This window comes from Capricornis sumatraensis, chromosome 10, assembly GCF_032405125.1.
Source record: "Capricornis sumatraensis isolate serow.1 chromosome 10, serow.2, whole genome shotgun sequence".
Taxonomy (NCBI): Eukaryota; Metazoa; Chordata; class Mammalia; order Artiodactyla; family Bovidae; genus Capricornis; species Capricornis sumatraensis.
In genome coordinates, this window is record NC_091078.1 from 16,743,848 (window position 1) to 16,766,587 (window position 22,740).

General features: G+C 39.1%; 1 protein-coding gene across 1 annotated transcript in view; it reads left to right on the forward strand.

The window, feature by feature from the left end:
* Positions 1-7,625: 7,625 nt before the first annotated feature.
* MICU1 (mitochondrial calcium uptake 1) overlaps positions 7,626-22,740 on the forward strand; it is a 226,668-nt gene continuing 211,553 nt past the window's right edge. Inside the window, exon 1 of the mRNA XM_068982144.1 lies at positions 7,626-7,715. The gene's annotated coding sequence lies outside the window, so the exon portion shown is untranslated. The remainder of the gene's footprint in view (positions 7,716-22,740) is intronic.

The following is a 22,740-nucleotide window of genomic DNA, read 5'->3' on the forward strand; positions in this document are numbered from 1 at the left end:
TCTGAGCCACAGTCAGCTCCTGGTCTTGTTTTTGTTGACTGTATAGAGCTTCTCCATCTTTGGCTGCATAGAATATAATCAATCTGATTTCAGTGTTGACCATCTGGTGATGTCCATGTGTAGAGTCTTCTCTTGTGTTGTTGGAAGAGGGTGTTTGCTATGACCAGTGCATTTTCTTGGCAAAACTCTATTAGTCTTTGCCCTGCTTCATTCTGCATTCCAAGGCCAAATTTGCCTGTTACTCCAGGTGTTTCTTGACTTCCTACTTTTGCATTCCAGTCCCCTATAATGAAAAGGACATCTTTTTTGGGTGTTAGTTCTAACAAGTCTTGTAGGTCTTCATAAAACCATTCAACTTCAGCTTCTTCAGCGTTACTGGTTGGGGCATAGACTTGGATAACTGTGATATTGAATGGTTTGCCTTGGAGACGGACAGAGATCATTCTGTCGTTTTTGAGACTGCATCCAAGTACTGTATTTCGGACTCTTTTGTTGACCATGATGGCTGCTCCATTTCTGCTGAGGGATTCCTGCCCGCAGTAGTAGATATAATGGTCATCTGAGTTAAATTCACCCATTCCAGTCCATTTTAGTTCGCTGATTCCTAGAATGTCGACGTTCACCCTTGCCATCTCTTGTTTGACCACTTCCAATTTGCCTTGATTCATGGACCTGACATTCCAGGTTCCTATGCAATATTGCTCTTTACAGCATCGGATCTTGCTTCTATCACCAGTCATATCCACAAGTGGGTATTGCTTTTGCTGTGGCTCCATCCCTTCATTCTTTCTGGAGTTATTTCTCCACTGATCTCCAGTAGCATGTTGGGCACCTAATGACCTGGGGAGTTCCTCTTTCAGTATCCTATCATTTTGCCTTTTCATACTGTTCATGGGGTTCTCAAGGCGATAATACTGAAGTGGCTTACCATTCCCTTCTCCAGTGGACCACGCTCTGTCAGACCTCTCCACCATGACCCGCCTGTCTTGGGTTGCCCCGCAGGCATGGCTTGGTTTCATTGAGTTAGACAAGGCTGTGGTCCTAGTGTGATTAGATTGACTAGTTTTCTGTGAGTGTGGTTTCAGTGTGTCTGCCCTCTGATGCCCTCTTGCAACACCTACCATCTTACTTGGGTTTCTCTTACCTTGGGCGTGGGGTATCTCTTCATGGCTGCTCCAGCAAAGCACAGCCACTGCTCCTTACCTTGGATGAGGGGTATCTCCTTACTGCCGCCGTTCCTGACCTTCAACGTGGGATAGCTCCTCTAGGCCCTCCTGTGCCTGTGCAGCCACCACTCCTTGGGATGCTCCTCCTGGCGGCCAGCCCTGGCCTCGGGTGTGGGTGGCTCCTCCCAGCTGCCGCCCCTGGCCTTGGACTCGCTTTTGAACTGTGGTGTTGGAGAAGACTCTTGAGAGAGTCCCTTGGACTGCAAGGAGATCCAACCAGTCCATTCTGAAGGAGATCAACCCTGGGATTTCTTTGGAAGGAATGATGCTAAAGCTGAAACTTTGGCCACCTCATGGGAAGAATTGACTCATTGGAAAAGACTCTGATGCTGGGAGGGATTGGGGGCAGGAGGAGAAGGGGACGATTGAGGATGAGATGGCTGGATGGCATCACGGACTCGATGGACGTGAGTCTGAGTGAACTCCAGGAGATGGTGATGAACAGGGAGGCGTGGCATGCTACAATTCATGGGGTCGCAAAGAGTCGGACACGACTGAGCGACTGAACTGAACTGAACTGAACTACTTGTAAAAAAACTATACATGCATAGCTTTGATAAACAATTAAATTAAAAAAACTTTTGTAGCCCTGACGTTTAGCATATGGAATCCTAATACCCTGACTAGGGATTGAACCTGCACTCTCTGAAGAGGAAGTGTGGAGTCTTAACCACCAGACTGCCAGGGAAAGCCCTAAAAATTAAGCTTAAAAAAGATTTATGTGTTAAATAAGAAATAAAAGAACTGTGCAAAATGATTAGCATTTCTTAAAACATTGTATACACATACAGATAGATACATTGACAGAAGCAAAGAAAAAAGTCTAGAAGGATATAAAATCATAAAAGTCGTTATCTTTGGGGGTAACATTAGAGAGAACCCACTGTGTATTGAGAACCCACTTCTCAATTCAAACAATTGAATTGAGAACACTTTCAAATTGAGAACAATTCAAACAATTGAGAAGTGTATGGCATGCATTTTATCTCATATACTTTTCAACTGTTTGAATTTAAGGGCATGCATACATTTGTAATTAGAAAGTAATGTTTAAGAATTATGAGACAAATTAAAATTAGAAAAAAAGGAAAAAACCCTCCAACTTGACAATTATTTAGAGGAAACTTGATGATGCTTATAGGAAGTAGAAAAATTAATTTTCTAAATTATGAAGCGACTTAGCATGCATCACCAAACAAATGTTATTCTCTGTTCTAACAAGGGCCAGATTCCAAGACACAAACTGTCACCCTTTGAGGTCAGGTCCTGGCTAAGAAGGGGCGGCTCGAAGCTGGTGGCTGTTATCACTGGGGGAGCCAGGCATCTAGGACTCAGCTGGCCCTAAGCCTCGACAGGCTGCCCACACGGCAGAGGCAGAACCCACAGACTACACCCCAGGCAGACAGACGATGTCATTACTTCACAGAGGCAGGATTGGGGAGAGGTTCACTGCTGTCTCAAGGCCTGGGCCCAGCCCAGTGGGCAGCCTTGGCAAAGTTTGTGGAGCTCTGCAGGACACATCCCCCTAGCCTGTTCCCTGGGCCCTGCAGCTTACCCACTGGCCCGAGGCCAGGTGAGCCTGAGAGTCCCAGTGAGAAGGCCAGGATCCACTCTTACTTCATTCTTTGCCTGATGACCACCATTCCACTGACCATTAGCTGAATGGACCACTAATGGTCACTTATTGACAGTTGGTCCTTGGGGGAGGGGCTCACTGTAGTGGCAACCAATGGCTGAGCAGGACTACTAACAGTTGCTCATTGACAGTTGCTTGCTTGAGGGAGCGGTCCCCTGTGGTGCCGACCAATGATTGAATAGGACCTCTAACTACCACTCTAAGCATCCTGTGTTAGCGGTTTTGAACCATTGCCTGGTAATGGGTTGTGTGGTAATGGTGCTCAGCAATGGCCATATGCTAAGGGCTGGGCCTGCCCCACTCTATTATACTTCTAAAAAAATAGAAGATCCATGAAGAGATACTTTGAAGATTTGAAAAAAATACTGCTTCTCATCAAACTTTCCCCCTAGGTTTAGAATCCATCGATGATGCTTTCCAAACCAATCTTTTCTATGATAGGTGCAAAATGGTAATTTTCCAACTGCACCACTCTCTGCATCTATCAGTGGGCAAGCTCTATAGAGAACAGCTTTTCCTTTTCCCCATCTCTCTCTCTCATTAGAATACATGAATAAATTCTTATTTTATTCAATGGATCATAATTCATTACTGTTCTAATTTTGATATTCTAGTTATCCCACATTTGCCCGACGAGAGGCCCTTCAACCAGGCTGCTATTGACATACCCCCATTTTATTTTTTGAGCACTTATTTCTGACACAACAGGATGTTCCAGATCGTCTTGTACCTTCCTGTGCTAGTCCTGAAATCAGTCATTTGTTCAAGAAGCTTTGATTCCTTTTCATGGGGGAAAATATTTAGAAATCAAGATCTGTGTAGGGAGTCTTTAATTTTGAAGTTATTATCAATAAGATTAAGAGAAATATATATATCAACTTTTATTAATCATATTTATGGCTGAGTTAGCTATTTCTTTTTTTCCCCTCTTTGTGGTAAGAAAGAAGGAAATATTAAGCTTGTGTTTTAAAATTTTGTCTTATTTACTCGAATATAATTCTGGCTACAATATTGACAAAGAACACTGACTGCAACAGAAACTATGGATCATAAGTCTTTCAATAGCTCCTTAAACATAACATATCCTCAAAAGAAAACTATGAAGAAAAACTGTATGTTTTGAAATACTATAATCTGTGGAATCCTAAAGATAAGCGTAATGGAACATGGGGCATTTCATTGAATTCATTTTAAAAGAATTTAATCAAAGCTCTATAAAACAACATTTTGTCATCAGATTCTTGTTGCAAAAGATGTTTTGCTTCTTACAGTGGTGTCATGTGATGCAAACTGCTATGGTAATATCTCACATTATTTTTATGTGATAAAGGCAGATGAACTATACAATGTTTGAAATAAGTATGTCAATTTCTATTTTAACTGAATGAAATTAAATATTTACTCTGTCTCTTGATAACAAGGTCTTCAAACAATAATACACTTTTGAAATATTGAAGATGAAATAAAGAGATCATATTTTATGTGTCACACTACTGGCGACAAGTTTCCAGGTGGCTAGAATCCAGTGGTAAAGAATCCACCTGCCAAGGCAGGAGACATAAGAAACACAGGTTGTATCCTTGGATAGGGAAGATCCCCTGGAGGAGGGCCTGGCAACCCGCTCCAGTATTCTTGCCTGGAAAATCCTGTGGACAGAGGAGCCTGGCAGGCTACAGTCCAGGGGGTTGCAAAAGAGTAGAAAACGACTGAGCACAGTACTAAGGACAAAGACCAAGTTCATTTTTCGTTTCATGTACTTTGTATTCATTTCCAGACCCATATTATATGGAAACACTTGAGTCACTTTAAAAAATCCAAATTGTTGAGCACCATCCTGATTCACTTTAACATCATATCTCTTAAGCCAGGAATATGTATTTTTAAAATTTCCCCAGATAATTCTGAGACAGTTGATCATCAAACTCATTTGGGAACCACTGAATGTGGCAAAAATACATTTATACCAGGGTTTAAGTCTTATTATATATACATAAGTTGTCTAAGGGCAGGAACTGTGCTTATAAAATTTTATAAGCCCAGCACCTATTAGGAACCTTGCATGTTGTAGACATTCAATATATGTTTACAAAAAGAATTTTAACTTCAAACTTTATTTGAGTCTTAATTTGTGCAGGGAATATAAACCTACTTTAGTGGTATTATATATCATGTGACAGGAACCACCTTGGATAGCAGGCAGGTAGAAAGACAATATTGGATTGGTGTACCGGTTTCTAATGCAAAATACAGTTGTGTTCAGTTATGACCCTGAATTTTGATAACTTAATCTATGCTCCTGAAAATGGAGAAAGAGTACTCACATTTACAAGGCTGGTCTAGTTTGTAAATTGTCTGTATTGTCTCTTCTGTATTGTCCCTCTTTCCCCTAAATGTTCTGCTCGATGATAGTTTTTGTTTGTTTGTTTGTTTTTTAAAGTAGCTGACATTTGTATGGTTTAAAACAGACTTCTCAAAGTATGGTTCATGGACTCCTGGGGGTTTCCTGAGTCCTTTCTGGTGATCTGTTAGGGCAAGACTTTTTTCCTAATAACAATAAGCTGTAATTTGCCTTTATCACTTTCATTCTCTGAGAGTACAGTGGAGCTTTCCAGTGGCTATTTGATGACTGATATGGAAACAGATTAGGCTTTGCTGGTAGCTCAGCTGGTAAAAAATCCACCTGCAGTGCAGAAGACTCGGGTTCAATTCCTGGGTTGGGAAGATCCCCTGGAAGAGGGCATGGCAACCCACTCCAGTATTCTTGTCTGGAGAATCCCCATGGACAGAGGAGTCCCGGCAGGCTACAGCCCATGGGGTTGCAAAGAGTCAGACATGACTGATTGACTAAGTGTGCACAGACACACTCATGGAAACAGATTAAAGAAGAAAGGAACGAGAATCATCTTATTTCTACAAACCTCACATTAAAAAATCAACAGAAAAGTAAAACCATGATGCATGAAAAATATATAGTTATTATTCTAAAATATCTATTTATGTCAACATACAATGTGCTCTTTTCAATGACTAAAAAATTAAAATTTTCCAGTTTTAATTTCTAAAACATGACAAGTATTGATAGTTGTAACATATAAAAGTTGTTGGAGTTCTCAATAATTTTTAAGAGTGTAAAGGGGTCCTGAAACTAAAAAGTTTAAGATCTGTGACTTATGTTTTTACATGACATTTAATAATTACCTGAACAGGTCATTTAGTTTTATATAGACAAATTTAGACTTTTTTTTTTTAAATCTGGCTGGGCCACATGGCACATGGCCCCCACTAGGGATCAACCCTCGCTCCTGCAGGAAGACTGGAAGCTGTGAGTCTTAACCACTGGACAGCCACGGAAGTCCCTAGACAAATTTTGACTAAAACCAGGATTGAATTTTACCAATTCTTAATAACTGGTCTTTGTCCAAAATTTATGTATTGATAACTTTCTTTTTCTTATTCTGAGAAACACTTGACCGAGCTACCAGTTGGGATTCCATGAGCCCCCACAGTGTTTTTTGATACTAACCTATGACACAACTTGAAACGCCCATAATCAGCGTGAATGGATGGGCTGCCTGAGAAGGATACCATGCTAAGTGCCTTCTAGTAAACGGGGAAGGATGTCTTTATTAGATTTTTCATTTAACAGATTACAGGCTCTAAATAGAAATAGGCACATTTTGATAGCTAAGAAGCAAATCAGCCAAGATTCCTAACTCCTGAGGCAAACGGATCCAGAGGACAGCAGATTGAAGAAAACTGCTTAAGACGTCCTTGGTGATCTTTAGATTAGGTCTGTGTCAGCTCTAGCATTTGCTCATTACCTCGGGGTCTTAGCCTGCAACTGAATAAAAAGTTTTCATCTGCAGGATGGTTGTAAACAAACATTGGGTTGCTTGTAAAGCGCGAGCGCAGTGCCGTGAACACAATAATGTGTCGTTCTTAGGGTAGAGCGGAGGGACAGTTCTCTGAGAAGAAATGCAGAAAATAGTCGTTCTACTTACTTCACCGAATCCAATGATATTAATAGTTCTATTTGTGGTAGCTTTTTCTATAGCTTTAAGGAAAATTTTGAAGAAACTTTTCTTTAAAACTTCTCTCACATCATCATCAAAATACTGTCATTCTGTTTCCACAGCAGAAAAGGGGACCCCTCTCCATCCTCAGTTCTGATAGGAACATCAGAGAAAAACATGCTACTAGTAGATTAGTGACGAAACTCTTCAATAACATTAGTTTGCAAAGAGAACACTTAAAAAAAAACACACTTAAAGAAGCGGTGAGGAGGTTTCTTAAGTTGGAAAAACACTTCAAAATCAGGAAATAGGCAAATTTTATCAGATGCCTAAATCTAAATGCAGCTCGAAAATAATTTCCAACTCACTGTGGTCCAATTCTCTTTTCACTGACTCCTTTTTGCTTAGCCAACACGAAAAAGGTATCAACGAGGTGGCAACAGCACAATACATCTCTTTTTTAACAGATTCTTATACGCCTTGTGTGTCGGTGAGTGAGGGCGATAGAGGTAGAATGCGCAGAGAAAAAACCAGGGAGAGTCTCGGTGACAGCTTACCTTCGCTCCTAAATACTGAAGCGGGCGGAGCCGAGGCCGGGGCGGGGTCCGGGCGGGGCGGGGCCCGGGCGGGGCGGGTTGCTTCCGGGCCTCTCCCCACCCCTTTTCCTCCGTGCTCCTCCCACACGTATTTCACCACGATCCCGAAAGGCCCAGCGACTAGGAGAGTCACGTGAGGGTGGGTGGTGGAAGTGGAGGCTTGTCTTGGCTGTTTCTTCGTCTCTATGGTTTTCAGAGGTGGGCGGCTTTGACGGAGAAGCAACTGCCCCTCAGGCGTGGACGGGTGAGTCCTGGGACAGTGAAGGTTTGAGGAGACAGCCTTTTAGGGAAGACGAAAGGAAGGGGGATGCGAAACAGCTTTAGAGACCAGACCTCTGGGGCCAGCCGTTTGTCTGCTCTGGGGTCAGGCGACTTCTCTGGTCTAGCGGGACAGCTGTCTCTCCCTGATGTGTCCAGACTGGGGCTTGAGACCAGTCCTTAGTCCTGCCTGCTTCGCTTCCTCAGCTTTCCTTCACTTCACCCAGTCCCTTCTGCCTGTCCCGGGAGAACTTCTACTTCCGAGTTCCCAGCGGCAGGGTTCAGTTGAGCGCCGACGTCCCTCTTCTCACAGGCGACCAGGGACCATCCTTAGCATCTGGGGATGTGGTTGGAAGTGGGTGGGGAGTTTATAGTTAGGTCTCTCATGAGGGGAAGTTTTAATCACTGAAATGACAAAAGTGGAAAAATAAATGGGGGACCTGAAGGGACAAAACAAAGTGCAGGTTTCCTGAACCGTTCAGTTTTTATCTTTCCCAGTGTCTTACCCATTCTCAAGTTTCCTTCTCACTATCCTATCCTGGCCCACAATACGATGTTTTGAGAATGAGCCGGGCATTATTGACTCAGTGTAAAAATGTTGGACGAAGAGCTTAAACGGTATTTTATGAGTTCCTCCCTGTGTAGTATTATGGTTTCTTTATCTTCTCTTTCAGATGCCTAAAAAGTATTGTAGATATTTGCAAGTATATGTAGAATAACCAGTTTATAGTTAGGACTAGAGTAAAATACTTTATTCTCTTTGTGGTACTTGGAAAGACATATTTACTTTCTGTTTTATAAGTAGATATGTCTGTGAATTTGGAGGCAGTTTCTCAGGTATACCTTTGTTTATGGTAAAATATTCCTTTGAGTCACAGGTGAATGTGATCTATCTATCAGGAGAAAGGAATGAAACAGTTTGTTGGAGAGTTTAGGTTTCATTAAACGATATGACAAATTAATAAAATGTCAGCATCTTGAGACTTAGGTGTTGTCCAGGTTGACGGTCCCATTATCCTCTTGGCGTTGCCTAAGGTATTGAGCTTCTTAAAGATTGTCTCATCCTAAAACCTTTTTAGAACTCACTCCCTTGTTTGTGAAAACGTGGCTGTGGCTTCCAGCTGCTCTCTGTGTCCTTTTAGTAGCTCAGTGTGGGACTCTTTGAGACCCAATGGACTGTAGCTCACCAGGCTCTTATGTCCATAGGATTTTCCAGGCAAGATTGCTGGAGGGAGTTGCCATTTCCTTCTCCAGGGGATCTTCCAGACCCAGGTATTTAACCTGTGTCTCCTGGATTGCTGGGGGATTCTTTACCGCTGAACCACATAGGAAGCCCTCAGTGACCTTACTGAAGGTTATGACACAAAGTAATGCTAACAAAAAGTAAAGATTCAGGGATTGGTTGTGTACCTGGGGAGAAAAGGAAAATGACAAAAACTAATATGAGCAAGAGAACAAAAGAGTGTTTTGCTATCTTCGTTTATAATAGAGAACATTTACTATGTTGCATAGACTTTGCATTTCCAAGAGGTGACTCTTGAGACTGACTTTCCTGTGTTTAACAATGGTATGTAATTTATCCTGTAATGGAGTATTATGTAAAATAATAACTGAAAGACTTAATTGACCCTTCAGATTTTATATTATTCAGAAATATAGGACTGAGTAATTGACAAAGTTATTACACCTAATTTGGCCACTTTTTCCCTCTTGACCAATTTTTACAATGACTGCAACACTTGCTAAATTTAAATGTTTACCAGTTTTTTTCCACATGGAGTAGAGTTTTTTGTTTGGCCACATTGTGTGGCACATGGGATCTTAGGTCCCCAGCCAGGGATGGAACCCGCACCCCATACATTGAAAGCATGGAGTCTTAACCACTGGCCTTCCACTTTTTAATTTTCTAAAATATTTCCTTTAAAAGAGAACTAACTTTTAAAAAAGTTTACTCACAACTTTTTCCCCCCCCCACCAGAAAGGAAAATTGCTTGATTTTATGCTAAGGGAAAAAGTTGATTCTTTTTAAGTAGATTTTTACTCAAGTAAATTCTGAGAAGATTACTAATGCTTTTTAAGACAATATTGCTATCTCAGAATAATTGAGAAGAAAGTACAGGGGTAGTATTTTTAAATATTTTATATCTCCTATTATAAAAGTAATATATGTTTATTTTTGAAAAATAGAAACATAATAAGAAATATAACACTGAAACTTGAAATCCTAATTTATCTTTTCCCATGCCGACAGGTAACCACTACTTCCTCTTGCTTTGGGTTGGGCATCAGTGTGGAAGAGTTGAGTTTGGGGTCAGACTCCCTGGGAAAGATGGCATTGATAGCACTGGGCTTACATCCTACAACCTCAGAAACTCCAGAAGAGAGAAAACTTCCCTTTTTCTGATTCTATTATAATAGAATCCTGTTACAATAGCAAACTACTCTGTGGCCTTACTTGGGTCATTGCCCATCCTAGAGACAATCTCTGTGACCAGACAGATGGAATGCCGTGGGTGGTCAGAATTGGATCTTCCCACTGTGGAGCAGGATGGAGGGAGATACAGTTCAAAAGCACATGAATTAAGGGTAGGTGACATATAGTTCCCAAAGGAAAATTGAAGCGTCATTTCCTGGAAAAGGGAGAAAGATTGCTGGGCAGGTAGTAATAGCAGATGTTCACTAAAATAATTTTGCTGCTGCTAAGTTGCTTCAGTCGTGTCTGACTCTGTGCAACCCCATAGACGGCAGCCCACCAGGCTCTCCCATCCCTGGGATTCTCCAGGCAAGAACACTGGAGTGGATTGCCATTTCCTTCTCCAGTGCATGAAAGTGAAAAGTGAAAGTGAAGTCGCTCAGTTGTGTCCAACTCTGTGCGACCCCATAGACAGCAGCCCACCAGGCTCCTCCGTCCATGGGATTTTCTAGGCAAGAGTACTGGAGTAGGGTGCCATTGCCTTCTCCAAAAATAATTTTACATGTATTTTAAAAAATTAACTGCTTTCCTTTCCCGATATAAATTATTTTTTACAGTTTGCATGTTGATTTTTCCTTTTTAAAATGTCTACTATTAATTTATAGAACTTGAAATTTGAACTCTTTGAGTGCACCTATTTGTATTGTTACTACATGTAGAAGTACCCGTGCTCTGGAGTACTCAGATTTTCCAACTGTAAATATATTGTATATTTGGCCAGTTTGTTAAAATTGAATATTGGTAAGTATTTTTTGTTGTGTGTGAACTTGATTATATAAACTGCAGTTTATAAATAGTAAATAAATGTTTTAAATATTTAAGTATATGTAGTAAATATGCTTACATACTTGATTCTTTAATTCATGTTCAAAACTCTGTATAGAAACTATTTAATTTTGAGCATTGTTTAAAAAATAAATAATAATTGTCACTAATTGCTGTTACTGAGTGTCAGCTTTAAAACTATAGTTAACATTAGTGTCTTGTTTTGTATCTTTATGGATTATTCTGATGATTCATTATATTTTAAGAGAAAATATAATTGATGCAACGTCTTGTTTACTCCACTTTCTTGTTTTCATTTAGAAGATGTTAGTAGCTCAATTCAGTGGTCATTTGAGCTTTACTTGCTAACACTGGTAGCACAGGCTTTAGTTGAGGCAGGCAGGTGTCTATTCTAAAACTCAACTCCCTCCCTTCTTGATGTTGAGCAAGTTACTTAATCTCTCAGAATTTGAGTTTATTTGCAAATGAAAATAGTAATATATCATAGGGATTTTTTGAGGATTAATTAATATATGCCAAGTGCCTGGGATTTAGCAGATTCTCATAAATGTGATTGTTGTGTTGTTTTTAAATTATTTATTTATTTGGCTGCGCCAGGTCTCAGCTGTGGCACACGGGACCTTTTTTAGTTGTGGCACATGGAATGTTAGTTGCATCATGTGGGAACCAGTTCCCTGATCAGGGATCAAACCCAGGCCCCCTGCATCGGGATCACAGAGTCTAGGCTGCTGAACCACCAGGGAAGTCCCTAAATGTGATTGTTAACAGTGACAATAACAAAAAATAATGTCTAAAAAGAATTTATTTTCCCAACTTGAGACTGTTTAGCCCAGAGAGTTTATATAGATGTTGGAGGAATTAATGAAGTTCTTCATTCAGTTTGTCTAGATTTTAGCGGGTTTTAAATTCCATGTTGCATATATAGCAATAAACTAGAAAACTTCGTTTAAGCTACACAATTATTAGCAGACTGCCCAATTTGTAAAGATTGCTTAGGCTTACACAGCTTCATATCAAAAAAATCCAAAAACAACCCAGTTGAAAAATGAGCATACTTAAATAGACATTTCTCTGAAGAAGATGCACAGATAGCCAACAGGCACATGAAAAAATGCTCAATGTCACAAACTATTAGAGAAATACAAATCAAAGCTACAATGAGGTATCACCTCACACCGGTCAGAATGGCCATCATTAAAAAGTTTAGGGAATTACCTGGTGGTCCAGTGATTAGGACTCAGCCCTTTTACTGTTATGGGCCCAAGTTCAGTCCCTGGTTGGGGAACTAAGATCCTGCAAACTGTAGGGCATGGCCAAAAAATAAAAAATCTACAAATAATAAATGCTGGAGAGGGTATGGAGAAAAGGGAACCCTCCTACACTATCGTTGGGGATGTAAATTGATAACAGCCACTGAAGAGAACAACATGGAGTTTCCTTAAATAACAAAGTAGAACTACCATATGATTCAGCAGTCCCACTCCTGAATGCACATCTGGAGAAAACTCTCAATTCAAAAAGATGCATGCACCCCGGTGTTCATAGCAGCACTGTTTATAATAGCCAAGACATGGAAGCAACCTAAATGTTCACTGATAGATGATGATAGATGAATGGATAGGAAGATGTGGGATGTGTGTGTATTGTGGAATATTTCTAAGCCATAAAAAAGAATGAAATAATGCCATTGGCAGCAACATGGATGGGCCTAGAGTTTATTGTATTAAGTGAAGTAGGACAGGGAAAGACAAGTATCATATGATACCATTTGTATGTGAAATCTAAAAAAAAATGATACAGATGAACTTATTTACAAACAGAAATAGACTCACAGACATAGATAACAAACTTAGAGTTACCAAAGGGGATAGTGAGGTGGTGGGGGAAGATAAATTAGGAGTTTGGGATTAACAGATACATACTAAAATATAAAATAGATAAATATCAAGGACCTGTATTCAGTATCTTGTAATAACCTATAGTGGGAAAGAATCTTAAAAAATATATTTATGTATAGCTGAATCACTTTGCTGTACACTTGAACCTAACCCAACATTGTAAATCAACTATACTTAAAAAAACACACAAAAATAAAAATTGCTTACTTCAAGTGTAAGTGTCAGGATGGGGGAATGTATTGAGTAAATTTTACACAAACTCTGAGCTCAGTAAAGGTCATTAAGAGGAAGATAGCTTGTTCCTTCACTATAGAAGGGGAGCTAGGCGTTGAGCACCTTTGGAAGTTCAGAGCAGAATTTATGGTTACTTTAAATAATAGGTTCAAATGATAAAAATGGATTTGTTTTTATTTTAAAGGATAAGTTCGGGATAATACTCCTGCAAAAAAGTAATACTTTGAGAACATGATATACTGGACACCTGCAGGTGGAAGAGATAGCAGTTTAGAATGTTACTTGAAAAACCGGAAGAGGCAACTGTGGAACTGAACAACTGTGATAAGTGATTAACATCAAATATCATTAGTGATCTGGGGTTGGGAGTTTAAATACTGCTGTATTGGGCAGAGAGGTGTTGGCCCTATTAATGAGAAAATAATCAGCTAGAACTGGATTAACTTTTCCCCCTAGACTAACAGAGTAATCAGTTTTGTTTTTTGCAAATTGTAAAGATTCGTCGCCAACAATAATAAATTTAAGATAAGGATACTGAGTATGAGAAAAAGGAAACTTCATGGAAATCTTTAAGAGAGAAATCCTTATCATTCATGTGAGGCATACAAGTAAGGTTTGCATTTTCCTTCAAAATGATTTTAAGTTTTAAATTGGTCATTTAAAACTTAAAATGCCTATCTTAATAATCTTGCTTGTTCAGAGTCAGACAGTTATTGATGTCTATTTATAAGCTCTACTTACAGGTCAGATTTTTCGTTTTAAAGTTTGTTCATTGGAGTTATTGGATTTAAACCAGCAAGCTAAAGTTTACCTTTTTAAAAACTAAACATGTGAAATTTGTCCACTATCCTAGTAGGATTAAGTGAGCATTCTGTAACATGGCACATAAAGGGCATTAGAATCTAGCTGTAATATAACTTTATCTCTCTACCTTCTCTTCCTGTTCCTTCTCCTATGTTCTAGTCATAGTGAACTACTTTTTGTTCCCATATGATCTGTGCCTTTTTGTGTCATTATGTTTTTACTTGGGCTGTTTGTTGTACTTAGAATGCCGCTTCACCATCCTACCATCTTCCAACTGGTGAGTTATTATTCCTCTTCAGATTAGATTAATGAGTTGTTCTTCAATTTGTGTATTTCCCTCCACTCTCAGGTGGTTATTTGCCTTGGTGGTTCCCATAATATTTATTTTTAAAAAAATACTCTCCTTATTTTGTGGAGCAGTTGTATGTATTTTCCTAGAGAATGAGTGATTCTTGATGCCATAAACAAGGCTTATTTGCCATCGTCTCCTGAACACTCAACAGAGTACCTGTCTTATATACAAGCTCAGAACATGTTTGGTGAATAAATGAGTAGTTATGATATTTTATCTGCTTTAAAAATCAGAGTAGAAGTAGGATATAATTTAATAGATTAAGTCTGCACTCTGTAACCTTTATCAGACTGATGCATTTAGAGAATTTACTTGGACATTCCTAGAAAATTCTGTCCACACGTTCTGCCACACATCAGTTATTTTCTCTTCCTAATATGTGCCTAAGCACTAGAAAGAGAGAAATAAAACATATTCCATCATTAAGGAGCTCACAGTCTAGTGGTGGAGACAAACAGATGACTTATAATTAAATTTTATGATAATTAAAATTAAAAATCAGTTTATTAGTTTTACTAGAGATGTTTCATATGCTTAGTAGCCAAAATAACTAGTGGCTACTGTATTGAACAGTGCAGATATGAAACATTTCTTTCATCCTGACATATTCTACTTGACAGAACTGTTGTGAATACTATAAATACACTTAAATCTACATTTTCTAGTTTGAGATGATAGTTCATTTTCATTTCAATCATGTTCTTGTTCAAATAAAACTTTCATTTAGATTTGAAAATTGTGTTTTTAAAAATGATTAAGTAGATTCTGTTGTAATCTGTTTCAAATAAAGCAGCATTACTAACTTTCTCAGGCCTTTAATTTATGATAGCATTTGAATTAAGTAGTTTCATAATTTGATTTTCAACTTAAGGTTGATATCATTTGACTTCCTATCCTAATAATTCCTGAAATGGTAAGGAAGCATAATGGTTAAGAACAATGGCTTTGGGATCAGAGAAACCTCAGAGTTATTGAGGATCAAATAAGGCAATCAAAAGGATAATTCACATGGGGAGCTGGCAGGACAGTGAATGGGGCATGGAACACGACAGTGAGATTTTTAATCAGGCTACTCAGAAGAGCACACAATTTAAAACTTTTGAATTGTTTATTTCTGGAATTTTGCATTTAATATTCTTGGATCAGTGTTGACCATGGGTAACTGAAACCGCAAAGAGCCAAACTGCAAGTAAATGGGGACTTGTGTACTCTGAACAGTTTTGCCTCAGTAGCTTTAAGCTAGCTTTAAACTAAATACTGCTCTGGCCTAGCCTAAAAAATTTAAAAGCAAGACTTGAAACAGTCAAACTCTTTCCAAGTAATTTATTCGTGTCCCAGAACCAAGCTCAAGAATAGGTTCAGGAATACAGAAATATCTAGCACCCAAAAATGTAAAATTCACAGTGTCTGGCATCCAATCAGAAATTACTAGGCATGCAAAGGAGCAGGAAAATTTGACTCATAATGAAAAAGAAAAAAACTGAAACAGAAGTGACATGGGTGATAGAATTAGTGGAAAGGGGGGGGTAAAACAGTTTTTTATAACTGTATTCCATATGCTTAAAAAAATAGCAGAAAGATTGAATGTGTTAATTAGGAACATGGAAGATACAGATAACATCACCAACTTAATGGATGTGAATTTGAGCAAACTCCAAGAGATAATGGAGGGTAGAGGAACCTGGCATGCTTCAGGCCATGGGGTCACAGTCAGACACGACTTAGCAACTGAACAACAACAGAAGCAAAGCTATAGGTGAAAACTACGGTGGCTGAGATGAAAGACAGACTTAATGTTATTAATGGCAGGTTAGACCTGGAAGAAGAAAACTTAAGCCAAGGCTTATGAATATACAAAATTATCTATGAAGAGTTCTTGCTAAAAGTACTTAATTTTACTCTGATCGAACTTTTAGGTGTAACTTCTAGTTTACAGGAAATAAAAGGACTAGAGAAACATTTAAACCATGCTACAAGGCAGCCATTATATAAATCCAGAGTTTGAGAAATACAATTCAGGTGTCCTGTTAAAAAAATTAGAATTGTGCTATGATTGCCTAAAGTGGTGAATATATTTAATATAACCTTAAAATGGTAAATTTTATGTCTATTTTACCACTGTTTTTAAAAATTTACCATTTAAAGACATTTAAAAGTATACAATTGAGAGGCATAAGGTGTATCTGCACTATTGTGCAATTAACACCACCATTCTTTTCTGGAACTTTTTTCTTCTTATCAAACAGAAAACTTTTATACTCATTAAAAAATAACTCTACTTCCTTCTCCCCACTAGTCTCTGGCCTCAGCTTATTATTTTCTGTTTCTGCTGTAGGTTCATCATGTATGTGGAATCATACAGTATTTGCCTTTTTGTGATTGATGTGTTTCACTTAATATAAGACTTAAAGGTTATGCAGGTCAGGAAGCAACAGTTAGAACCGGACATGAAACAACAGACTGGTTCCAAATAAGAAAAGGAGTACATCAAGGCTGTATATTGTCACCCTGCTTATTTAACTTCTAGGCAGAGTACATCATGAGAAACGTTGGGCTGGAAGAAGCACAAACTGGAATCAAGATTGCCAGGAGAAATATCAATAACCTCAGATATGCAGATGACACCACCCTTATGGCAGAAAGTGAAGAGAAGCCAAAAAGCCTCTTGATGAAAGTGAAAGAGGAGAGTGAAAAAGTTGGCTTAAAGCTCAACATTCAGAAAACGAAGATCATGGCATCCAGTGCCATCACTTCTTGGGAAATAGATGGGGAAACAGTGGAAACAGTGTCAGACTTTATTTTTTTCGGCTCCAGAATCACTGCAGATGGTGATTGCAGCCGTGAAATTGAAAGACACTTACTCCTTGGAAGAAAAGTTATGGCCAACCTAGATAGCATATTGAAAAACAGAGACATTACTTTGCCAACAAAGGTCTGTCTAGTCAAGGCTATGGTTTTTCCTGTGGTCATGTATGGATGTGAGAGTTGGACTGTGAAGAAGGCTGAGCACCGAAGAATTGATGCGTTTGAACTATGGTGTTGGAGGAGACTCTTGAGAGTCCCTTGGACTGCAAGGAGATCCAACCAGTCCATTCTGAAGGAGATCAACCCTGGGATTTCTTTGGAAGGAATGATGCTAAAGCTGAAACTCCAGTACTTTGGCCACCTCATGAGAAGAGTTGACTCACTGGAAAAGACTCTGATGTTGGGAGAGATTGGGGGCAGGAGGAGAAGGGGACGACCCAGGATGAGATGGCTGGATGGCATCACGGACTCGATGGCCGTGAGTCTGAGTGAACTCCAGGAGTTGGTGATGGACAGGGAGGCCTGGCGTGCTGTGATTCGTGGGGTTGCAAAGAGTCGGACACAACTGAGCGACTGAACTGAACTGAACTGAGTATTCCATTGTACTTATACACCACATTTTGTTTACCTATTCATGTTCATGAGCACTTGGGTTGTTTCTGCCTTTTGGCTGTTGTGAAAAATGCTGCTATGAGCATGGATGTACAAAGACTTATTCAAGTCCCTGTTTTGAGTTATTTTGGATATATACACCAGAGTGTGATTGCTGAATCATATAGTATTCTGTTTAATTTTTTGAAGAATTGCTGTACTATTTTTTGTAGTGGCTGCAGCATCTTACATTCCCATTAGTAGTGCACAAGGATAATACATAAAGGACACTCTACTGGATGTGGATAAATTTTATGTTGTTACTAAGTCACTTCAGTCGTGTCCGACTCTGTGTGACCCCATAGATGTCAGCCCACCAGGCTCCCCCGTCCCTGGGATTCTCCAGGCAAGAATACTGGAGTGGGTTGCCATTTCCTTCTCCAATGCATGAAAGTGAAAAGTGAAAGTGAAGTCACTCAGTCGTGTCCGGCTTAGCGACCCCATGGACTGCAGCCTCCCAGGCTCCTCCATCTGTGGGATTTCCCAGGCAAGAGTGCTAGAGTGGGGTGCCATTGCCTTCTCCAAATTTTATGTTATGTATAGCTAATAAGATTAGGGTTGTGAGGGGAGAAAAAGGTCATGTGTGAAGAAACTATTTTAGAGAGACTTCAGAAAGTACCAAAGATACATCATTTTTGTATGGATCCTTGTTTGAAAAAACCAGCTGTATGTTTTATGAAAGTTTGAATATGTACTATTAATAGTATTGGAAGATATTAGGAAATTGCTGTTGAGTAAGTATGACAGTTGGAGAAGGCAATGGCACCCCACTCCAGTACTCTTGCCTGGAAAATCCCATGGACGGAGGAGCCTGATAGGCTGCAGTCCATGGGGTCGTGAAGAGTCTGACATGACTGAGCGACTTCCCTTTCACTTCTCACTTTGATGCATTGGAGAAGGAAATGGCAACCCACTTCAGTGTTCTTGCCTGGAGAATCCTAGGGACGGGGGAGCCTGGTTGGATTGCACAGAGTCGGACACGACTGAAGCGACTTAGCAGCAGCAAGTATGACAGTGGTACTGTAGCTATATAGGAAGATATTATTGAAATATTTAGGGATAGAGTTTTAATATCTGTAACTTTGAAGTGGTGAGTTTAAAAATTAACTTGATAGACAGATAGATAGATGAAGAAAATAGATGAAATGTTAATTGTTCAGTTTAGGTATGATGTTCATAATAGTATTCTTGAGTGTTTGAAAGTTTTTAAATGAGCTGCAAAGGTTTGATGTTACATTTTTATTTTCTGGAAAAGAAGCCACTTTAAATTTGCTTTTACTTTTATAAGTAATTTACTTTAATCCTTAATACTTTTATTTTCTCTCTCCTTTTTTTAAATTAGTTTTTCTTTATAATTGATTTTATGGGCTTTGTCTTCCAGATACTGCATTCTTATTTTGTTATTTTCCTAAGTATGCAATTAGTGTGCATCTTAAGAAGTGATTTTTGTGTTCATCCAGACCAATGGAATATGCATTCTTCATGTATACCCCAGATTTTGAAGGAGCAATTCAACTGTCAAAGCATTGGATGACTCCTCTGGATTAACCCAGAGGTTTTAATTTCATGCTTTATAGGAAAATGGCTGTTAATTCACTGATAATTTCTTTCCTAACTGCATATTTTCTTTAAGCTCAGATTAAGGTCTCTGTTCAGCTTCTAGGTTCTGTGTGTACTATGTGTGTTAGGATTCATGAAGTGTAATTTTTTGGTTAAGAGGATAGAGGGCAGAATATTGTTACTGTGGGAAACATAGGGTTCTACTGTAAGAAACATTCTAACCTGTGCATCTGGGTGGTGATTATTTAACTTGTTTACTAGTCAGTTTCCCGAATATGAAGCATTTCCAGCTTTATTTCTATAGTCTGTGGTGGGAAGAGAATGAGACAAGGAGTTACAGGACTGGTTTGTTTCCAACTTTGCTACTAAGTATCTTTGTCATCTTGATGAACTTGCTTGAAGTATCATCCTCTCTGGCTTGTCCTCTTATACTGAAAATTTGAAAATTTCTGATGTCTCTTTTAGTGCTTAATATTTTGTTATATTGATCTTTTTTTCTTTCTTCATATTTCATCTCAGTGTTTGCAAGGGTATTGTGGCAGACTGTGTACTGAAAGCTCTTGATTGTGGCAGCCTGTGTACTGAATCTTTTTGTCAAAATGTGTGAGTTTCCTTTTGTTTTTAAATAACAACAAAAGCCTTTGTCTTTTTAACCCATCGATTGCCCTACTTTTTATGGCAACAGGAACTTGTTTATACTGAAAAATACATTTATTTTGATTCTTCCTTTTGTATAGTAAAATAGACATGTGCAGTAAAGTAGTGGGTTATGTTGTACAAGATAGTCTTTGTTTGCCCCCACTATTACTTTACCCTTCTCCATCCTACTTTGTGCTCCAGGAAGCTGACCTTTATGGACTACACACTATGCTCCATTGGCTCTGGTATCCAGTAGGGTTTGGCTAATGACAGAGGGTGGAGAATGAGTCTGGGTATGTACGTTTTTTGGTGCCCTCTTTGTAGGTTGGTAATTATGATTGGCTCTTGAACAGTGTGAGGTTAGGGACACCAATACCCACCCAACTCTAAACAGTTGAAAATCCACATATAACTATTGAATCCCCCAAACTTAATTACTAGAAGCCTACTGCTGACCCATGTTAGAAGGCAGAGATACTGAATAGTATCTTCTGGACTAAGAAGAAACTTTGAGACCAAAAACAAAGCAGGCAGCTCCATAAAGTACATTGATGAAGTTTATTTATAGCTGCTGTTTATTTATGACATGCTGCCAGAAGGGATACAGGGGAATTCAAAGGACCCAAAGCTAAAAATAGAATCTGACTACTGTGTTGTAATATGTATCAGAATTTCATTTCTGTTTAAGGCCAAATAATCCATTATATGTACACAACATACTTTGGTTTTCTGTTGATGGACATTTGGGCTCTTGTCACCTTTTGGCTATTGTGAATAGTGCTGCTATGTATTCTTTTAGATATAAGCTTAGGGTTGCAGCTGTTAGATTACATGGTAATTCTACATTTGACTTTTCCATAGTGGCACACTATTTTACATTTGTACCAAATGTGTACAAGGGTCCAATTTCTTCATATTTTCTCCAACACTTGTCGTTTTCTGCTTTTTGTTTGTTTGCTTTTGTTTTTTTGGTAATATCCATTTCCCTAATGACTAATAATGTTGAGCATCTTTTCATGTGCTTGTTGACCATTTGTATATCTTCTTGGAGACATATCTGTTGAAATCCTTTGTCCATTTTTTAATTGAGTTCATTTTTTTTCTTGTTGTAGTAGATAGTTTTGAGTCAAAATACAAGATTTCTTAGAAATGGTGAAGTGATTCCATGGATTTGAAATGGTTTTTAGACTAGAAGAAAACAAGTATCCTTTTCCTTGATTAGATAGCAAGAATAGATAATAGATAAATTTATGATTAGAGTCTTCAGGTCAGTTCAGTGGCTCAGTCGTGTCCGACTCTTTGCGACCCCATGAATCGCAGCACGCCAGGCCTCTGTGTCCATCACCAACTCCCGGAGTTCACTCAGACTCATGGCCATCGAGTCCGTGATGCCATCCAGCCATCTCATCCTGGGTTGTCCCCTTCTCCTCCCGTCCCCAATCCCTCCCAGCATCAGAGTCTTTTCCAATGAGTCAACTCTCAGCTTTAGCATCATTCCTTCCAAAGAAATCCCAGGGTTGATCTCCTTTAGAATGGACTGGTTGGATCTCCTTGCAGTCCAAGGGACTCTCAAGAGTCTTCTCCAACACCATAGTTCAAAAGCATCAATTCTTCGGCGCTCAGCCTTCTTCACAGTCCAACTCTCACATCCATACATGACCACAGGAAAAACCATAGCCTTGACTAGATGGACCTTAGTCAGCAAAGTAATATCTCTGCTTTTGAATATACTATCTAGGTTGGTCATAACTTTTCTTCCAAGGAGTAAGCATCTTTTAATTTCATGGCTGCAGTCACCATCTGCAGTGATTTTGGAGCCCCCCCAAAATAAAGTCTGACACTATTTCCACTGTTTCCCCATCTATTTCCCAAGAAGTGATGGCACTGGATGCCATGATCTTTGTTTTCTGAATGTTGAGCTTTAAGCCAACTTTTTCACTCTCCTCTTTCACTTTCATCAAGAGGCTTTTTAGTTCCTCTTCACTTTCTGCCATAAGGGTGGTGTCATCTGCATATCTGAGGTTATTGATATTTCTCCCGGCAATCTTGATTCCAGCTTGTGTTTCTTCCAGTCCAGCGTTTCTCATGATGTACTCTGCATAGAAGTTAAATAAGTAGGGTGACAATATACAGCCTTGATGTACTCCTTTTCCTATTTGGAACCAGTCTGTTGTTCCATGTCCAGTTCTAACTTGCCTCCTGACCTGCATACAGATTTCAAGAGGCAGGTTAGGTGGTCTGGTATTCCCATCTCTTTCAGAATTTTCCACAGTTTATTGTGATCTACACAGTCAAAGACTTTGGCATAGTCAATAAAGCAGAAATAGATGTTTTTCTGGAACTCTCTTGCTTTTTCCGTGATCCAGCGGATGTTGGCAATTTGATCTCTGGTTCCTCTGCCTTTTCTAAACCCAGCTTGAACATTTGGAAGTTCACGGTTCATGTATTGCTGAAGCCTGGCTTGGAGAATTTTGAGCATTACTTTACTAGCATGTGAGATGAGTGCAGTTGTGCGGTAGTTTGAGCATTCTTTGGCATTGCCTTTCTTTGGAATTGGAATGAAAACTGACCTTTTCCAGTCTTGTGGCCACTGCTGAGTTTTCCAAATTTGCTGGCATATTGAGTGCAGCACTTTCACAGCATCATCTTTCAGGATTTGAAACAGCTCAACTGGAATTCCATCACCTCCACTAGCTTTGTTCGTAGTGATACTTTGCATAAATGTTTTCTTTAAAGGGAATATATTTAGGTGTTATGTGTTTATGTAACATTTTAGTGAAATTTATGTTGCAAAATAGAGTTTTTATTT